We start from the raw sequence: 7500 nt of genomic DNA on the forward strand, positions 1-7500 counted from the left end.
AAAACAAAAACTGAAATAGATATAAATAGATAAACATATACCATTAAAGATAAAGAAAAATCATTGGTATCTCTTTAAACAGACAGATAGGTAGAGAAATATAAAAAGATAGAAACCGGAATAGATACAAACAGATAAAAAAATACATCAATACTGATAACGGAAATTGTCGCACAACCCCCCCCCTTCCCTCACCCCCACCCCCCCACACACCCCTACCAGCTGCATCCACATGACCTTTCTGGGGACAGCCTTTTCAATCCCCTGCTGCACGTCCAATGTTGCAACCGAAGATCACCCGCCCGTTGCAGCGCGGAGGGAAAGAGGAATGGGGGGGAGGGAGGGAGAAGAGGGGGAGGGGGACTTGGAGGGGAGGGAGAGGGGAGGGGAGGATGGGAGGTAGGGAGGGGGGAGGGGAGGGAGAGAGGGGAAGCAGGGAGAGAGGGAGGGGGAGGAGAGGGGAAGGAGGGAGGGAGGGAGGGAGGGATGAAGGGAGGGAGAGAGAAAAAGGCAAGGAACAGAGAGAGAGAGAGAGAGAGAGAGAGAGAGAGAGAAAGACAGAGAAGGGAGACCGACGAAGCAAGTTAAAAGTAACAAACAAAATATATAAGAAAGAACGGTGAAGGCAAAAACATAAAGAAACATGGACAGAGAAATATCAAAAACACCTCCATTCCAAGGACATCAAATTTAAGTGTTTGAACGTTTTCTCCCCCCCTCCCCCCCCCCCCTCTCTCTCTCTTTCTCTCTCTCTCTCTCTCTCTCTCTCTCTCTCTCTCTCTCTCTCTCTCTCTCTCTCTCTCTCTCTCTCTCTCTCTCTCTCTCTCTCTCTCCCCGAATCCCCAAAGCCTAGCAACAGAATTGCTAGCGAGAGGATGACTGGCTCCCCTTCTCCCCCTCCCCCCCTCCCCTGCCACCCTTCCCCCTTCCCCTGGTCATTCTTTTCTCTTGCTTATCCTGTCTCTGTTTCTATGTCTCTTAGTGTTTATCTGTCCTTCTGTCTGTGCCTGTCTATCTATCTGCCTGTCTCTCTATTTGTCTATCTATATATCTGTCTGTCTCTATGTCTGTCTGTCTGTCTGTCTGTCTGTCTGTCTGTCTGTCTGTCTGTCTGTCTGTCTGTCTGTCTGTCTGTCTGTCTGTCTGTGTATGTCTGTGTATGTGTGTGTATGTGTGTGTCTGTCTGTCTGTGTCTGTCTGTTTACTTATCTATCTATCAATCCGTTCATCTGTCTGTCTGTGTCTGTCTCTATGTCTGTCTGCCCGCTTGCCTGCTTACCAGAAAAGAAGAAAACAAGCTAAACAAACAAACAAAGCCCCCCCCCCCCCTCAATCCTCAGACTGACAGCTCATTACACTCCTTCATCTGTGCTTGTCAAAGGCACATTGGTAATCCATTAAGAAGCAAGGCGACACCTACTAGCCTGCCATAGTGTTTGTCTGGCATGTCGTTGCCTGTCATATTGGCGTTCATCTCCTTGTCACGCCCGTCATTTTGCCCGTGACAAGTGCCCAGCGTCGCCCACCGGCATGCCTGTCACATTCCTTTTAATTCTATGGCTCAATTTAATTCCGCGCCTCGGCTCTTATTCGCTCAACTGGCGTGATCTTCGTGGCCAGCTGTGCTTGGTGCCAGCTCTTTCTCTCTCTCTTTCTCTCTTCTATCTTTTCTTTCCCCCTGTGTCAATTCTTTCCATCTTTCTCTTTCTTATCTTTTCTTTCCCTCTGTGTCAATTCTTTCCATCTTTCTCTTTCCTATCATTCCTTTCCCTCTGTGTCAATTCTTTCTCTCTCTCTTTCCTATTTTTTCTTTCCCTCAGTGCCAATTCTTTCCATCTTTCTCTTTCCTATCTTTTCTTTCCCTCTGTCTCAATTCTTTCTCTATGTCTCTTTTTTTATTTTTTTCCCTCGGTGTCTATTCATTCAATCTAGCTTTCTCTTTCTCCTTCCCTCCGTTTATTTTTTCTCTCTACCTTTCACCTTATTTTTATTTCCCTCTGTGTCTATTCTTTCTTTCTACTTGTCTCTCTTTAATTTTATATACCTTTCTCTCTCCATTTTTTTTTTTTTTTTTTTTTTTACTTTTCTCCGTCTACTGTTTTCATCTTTCTCTTTCCCTTCTTGTTTTCCCTGTGTCTCTTCTTTCGATCTCTCTCTTTCCCTTCTTTCTTTCCCTCTGTGTCTATTTTTTCTACTTTACCTTCTTTTTCATATTTTCTTTCTCTGTCTATCCTTTCCCTTTATCTTTCTCTTCCCGTTTCCATTTTTCTTTGCGTGCCTGTATATATTTTCTTCTATCTCTCCATCTTTCTCTTTCAAATTTCTATTTCTTATCCTTATGTCTTTCTTTCTCATCTTCTTTCTGCCTCTCTCTCTCTCTCTCTCTCTCTCTCTCTCTCTCTCTCTCTCTCTCTCTCTCTCTCTCTCTCTCTCTTTCTCTCTCTCTCTCTATTTGCGTGTTTACTCTTTATCTCTATCTCTCTGTACCTTTTTCTTTGTCTTTCTTCTCTTTCGCTTAATACCCGTACATTTCTTTATCTACACCTTTCTCTAATTCTCCCTCATGCTCCAAAGTCCACAGCACTTTTACAAAACATTGAACATCCAATAAAAGAAAATAAACAAATTAAAATATAAACACAAAATAAAATAATAATATTAATAATAAATAAAATCTAACCCTTTGCTCCTTTCCTTCCCTCCCTCCACCCCCCCCCACCCCTCCCCCCACCATGCGCCCCGCCCAGCAACACCTGACGCAAGCAGCCCGTGAAGAGGGCCGGCAAGCAAACACACATGCATGCAAATCATTTCACGTCACGGCCCTCCCCCCCACTTACCAACTCTCCCCTATCCCCCTCCCTCTCCTCTCTCTTACCCCCTCTTCCTCCTCCTTTCGTGCCCCCCTCCCCACCTTCTCCCCCATCCATCCTTTCCCCCATTCCTCCTTCTCCTTCTTCCTCCTCCTCCTCCTCCTCCTCCTGCCCCACCCCTCCCTCTCCCCCTCCCTCTCCCTCTCCCTCTCCTTCACCTCTCTCTTCCTCCTCCTCCTTCCGCTCCAGAGGTCATAACCTCGGCGCGTCACCACACACCCTCCAGAGCCGTCATCACAGTCAGACCTTCAAGCTTCATCCCCGCGCAGGTTTCTCAAATTCATCACGCCAAAAGCCTAAAGCGCATCACATACAAAATTCGGCCATTTTAAAGACCATCCGCGTCACCACACACGCAAAAATAAAACCTTCAGCATCACTACAACAAAGAAGCCTCAGCGTCACCACACACACACACACACACACACACACACACACACACACACACACACACACACACACACACACACACACACACACACAGGCCCTCGGATTCACTACACACAGGCCACACAAAGCCCGCCAACATCACCACACGAAGGCCCTCAACGTCACCACTTCGAGGCAAACAATACGCGCCACTTCAAAGCACAGAACCAGTTCGAGGCGGTCACCACTACCATCTCCACGTGTGAAGCAAGATGATAAAGAGAGAGGGGGGGGGGGGGGTTGACACCTGCGGGGAAGTGAGAGTGTGGGGGACGGGAGGGGAAGGGTGGGGTCGCTATCATCACAAGATTGATAGAGGATTTTGGTTCTATCCTGTCGCCCGCGCGCGCACACACACACACACACGCACACACACACACACACACACACACACACACACACACAAACAGAAATTAAATAAGCAAATATGCAGACATACGTATGCATAACTCGACAAGTATCATGTTAGCTCATATATAGAAGAAGGACTCACAAACACACATACAAAACACACACACACACAGATACACACATGCATAATCTCACAAACACACAGAAGCCAAGAATGTATATATATATATATATATATATATATATATATATATATATATATATACGATTAAATAAACAAATAAATAAATAAACACAAACACACACACACACACAACCCCCCCAACCTCCTCATCTCCCACCTTCGCAACACCCCCCCCCCCTCCCTTTATCTAATTTACGTCAAATGAAAGTACTTGAGTTCAGAGTACAGGGAACGGCAACCCCCCTCCCTACCCCTCCTTCCCCTCCTTTTATACTTCACCCCCACCCCCACCCCCACCCCCTATTTTAGTACCCTCAATGTGAACGGGAGATTAGATAGATGGATAGATAGACAGACTGAAGGATAGACAGAAAGTTAGATGGATAGATATATTGGTGGACAGATGGACAGAGTGAGAGACAGATAAATAGACTAATAGATGTACATATTGATAGAAATAGGTAAAAAAGAGAAAGAGAAAGAGAAAGAGAAAGAGAGGGAGAGAATGAAATGGAAATACAATAGGGACCTGTAAACACCAACAAAAAAAAATATACATTTTTTTCTTATCATTCCCGTTATCAAAACTTTAATTTACATCCCCCCCCCCCAAAAAAAAAAAAAAAAATCAAACCCTTAATCATGCCTATATAGCCATGCCGTTTCCAAACGTGTTTCTATGATCTATTTCATCGAAAATATCAAAGGAGATGAAAACAGCATCTGTGACGTCACGTATTAATGCTAACTTCCATGTTAATCACCTCTCAAAAATACGATTCACAATTATTTTTCTTATATAAACACTCGTCCCTGGGGTGAGATTAGGCCCTTCTGCACCCTCGGCATAAGGTCTAAAATTGAAAACTAAATGATGTGCATTTAATGTGAGTTACATAAGGTATAGAATCTTTTCTTCTCTCTCTCTCTCTCTCTCTCTCTCTCTCTCTCTCTCTCTCTCTCTCTCTCTCTCTCTCTCTCTCTCTCTCTCTCTCTCTCTCTCTCTCCTTCTCTCTCTCTCCTTCTCTCTCTCTCCTTCTCTCTCTCTCCTTCTCTCTCTCTCCTTCTCTCTCTCTCCTTCTCTCTCTCTCCTTCTCTCTCTCTCCTTCTCTCTCTCTCTCTCTCTCCTTCTCTCTCTCTCTCTCTCCTTCTCTCTCTCTCTCTCTCTCCTTCTCTCTCTCTCTCTCTCTCCTTCTCTCTCTCTCTCTCCTTCTCTCTCTCTCTCTCTCTCCTTCTCTCTCTCTCTCTCTCTCCTTCTCTCTCTCTCTCTCTCCTTCTCTCTCTCTCTCCTTCTCCTTCTCTCTCTCTCTCCTTCTCCTTCTCTCTCTCTCTCCTTCTCCTTCTCTCTCTCTCTCTCTCTCTCTCTCTCTCTCTCTCTCTCTCTCTCTCTCTCTCTCTCTCTCTCTCTCTCTCTCTCTCTCCTTCTCTCTCTCTCTCTCTCTCTCTCTCTCTCTCTCTCTCTCTCTCTCTCTCTCTCTCTCCTTCTCTCTCTCTCTCTCTCTCTCTCTCTCCTTCTCTCTCTCTCTCTCTCTCTCTCTCTCTCTCTCTCTCTCTCTCTCTCTCTCTCTCTCTCTCTCTCTCTTTCTCTCTTTCTCTCTTTCTCTCTTTCTCTCTTTCTCTCCTTCTCTTTCTCTCTCTCTTTCTCTCTTTCTCTCCTTCTCTTTCTCTCTCTCTCTCTCTCCTTCCCTCCTTCTCTCTCTCTCTCTCTCTCCTTCCTTCCCTCCTTCTCTCTCTCTCTCTCCTTCTTCCTTTCTTTCCTCCTTTCTTTCTTTCTTTCTTTCCTGAGACCTTGGGAGCGTAAACCCACCCACGCCAGAACTGCATGAGTCTGATGTAAAAATCTCAGTACATTCAACAGAGATTTTTATTTACATATTCAAGATTTTAAAATAAAACTTTTTTTTTATGTAATCACTACTTACGGACTCGTGTCACACTCGCTCTCATGAAGCCTACTCCCTTTGAGCTTATAAAATTCGTAACGTACGTTCTAGGTTACGTAAGTACATTGAGACCGAGATATAGATAACGATAAACTTGCACATATACAGTTATGCACATGTGGCTTATATATATAAACCGACAAACACGAGCACACAGACACACGAACACATACACTCACAAACATACGCAAATAAAGAAAAAAAAAATACACACATGACATCTTCTCTCCTCTCCCCTTCCCCCTTCCCCCCCCCCCCTGCCACCGTCTTAACTTTACCTCTGCTCTTACCTCAGTCCACCTCCCTCCCCCCCTACCCCTACCCCTTCTTGCACACACACGGACACTCACGTAGGTCGCGTCTCGTACCCCCCCCCCCCCCTTTCATACCCTCACCCCCCAACTCTATCTCTTTCTACCCCAACAGGCCCCCTCTCCCCCCTGCCCCTCCCCCCAGCACGCAGGGTCCACTCTGAGTATCCCGGGCGAGTCCCTGACACGGCCGCCCTCGACGCGACCTCACAAAAGAACTCCCCCCCACTCCCCCCCTCTCGAGATTCTTGTCTGGAGGCACGGACGGACGGACAGACAAGACGGGGCAGGCGTGGTAACAAGGGCTAGATCAAGGACAATGGGATGGGGGCATGGGAAGGAAGGGAAGGGAGGGAGGGAGGGAGGGAGGGAGGGAGGGAGGGAGGGAGGGAGGGAGGGAGGGAAGGAGGGAGGGAGGGTAGGAAAGATGGAAGGAAAGATGGAAAGGAGGGAGGGAGGGAGGGAGGGAGGGAGGGAACGTAAGATGGAAGGAAAGACGGGAGGGAGGGAAGGAGGGAGGGGGAGGGAAGAAGGGCAGACGAGGATGGGGTGGGTCTGTCCAAGGCGTCGCTGTGTCTTTCAAGGCGGTCCAAGTGTCTCTGAGGAAGGCGTCGATCTGTCTGTCACCCACGTTGAGGGAGGAATCGACGTCTGTCTGAGTCTGCCGATGTCTGTCTACCTTTGTTGATGTCTGTCTGCCTCTGTCGATGTCTGTCTGCCTCTGTCAATGTCTGTCTGCCTGTCTATCTACCAATCCTATTGATGTACGTGACAGGGCTTGCCGATACCTGTTGCGCCTGTGTCTTGTCTGTCCTTGTCTATCGGTGTCTTCCCGCGTCCGCCTGTCTGTCACTCGTCCAGCTCCCCTTTCCTCCCCAGAGCATCCCCGCGGCTCTTTGAGGCTTCGAGCTGCCAACGTGTTACTGAAGACGAAGGGAAACGCCCCTCACGAGGAAGAGGAGAAAGGAAGAGGAGGAGGAAGGAAAAGTAAGGCGATAGGAGGAGGAAGAGGAGGAGGGGGAAGAAGAATTAAGGGACCAAAAGAGGGAGAAGATAAAAATGAGAAGCAGAAGCAGAAGATAAAGAACAAAATAAAATGACATACAAGATGAAGAAAAGTGAAACAAGAAAAAGAGAGAAAAAAGAGAATAAATATAAAAGGTAGAATAGAATAGGAAGAATAAGCATAAGCACAGCCCCCCCCCCCCCCCCCCGTCGGCGTCCAGGTGCCTCAGGCGACAAGCTTACCACCTTCAGGAAAAATACAATGGCGCGGAGCAGGGGGGGGGGGGGCTCCTTGACAGGACTCTCCCATTGTTGACTTTGCAAGTAGGCTGCATAGATGCAAATGCGATTGTGCGTGTGTACTTGCGTGTGTGTGTGTGAGAGAGAGAGAGTGACTGGGTGGG

This window comes from Penaeus chinensis, chromosome 29 (assembly GCF_019202785.1).
Source record: "Penaeus chinensis breed Huanghai No. 1 chromosome 29, ASM1920278v2, whole genome shotgun sequence".
In the NCBI taxonomy this organism is placed as follows: domain Eukaryota; kingdom Metazoa; phylum Arthropoda; class Malacostraca; order Decapoda; family Penaeidae; genus Penaeus; species Penaeus chinensis.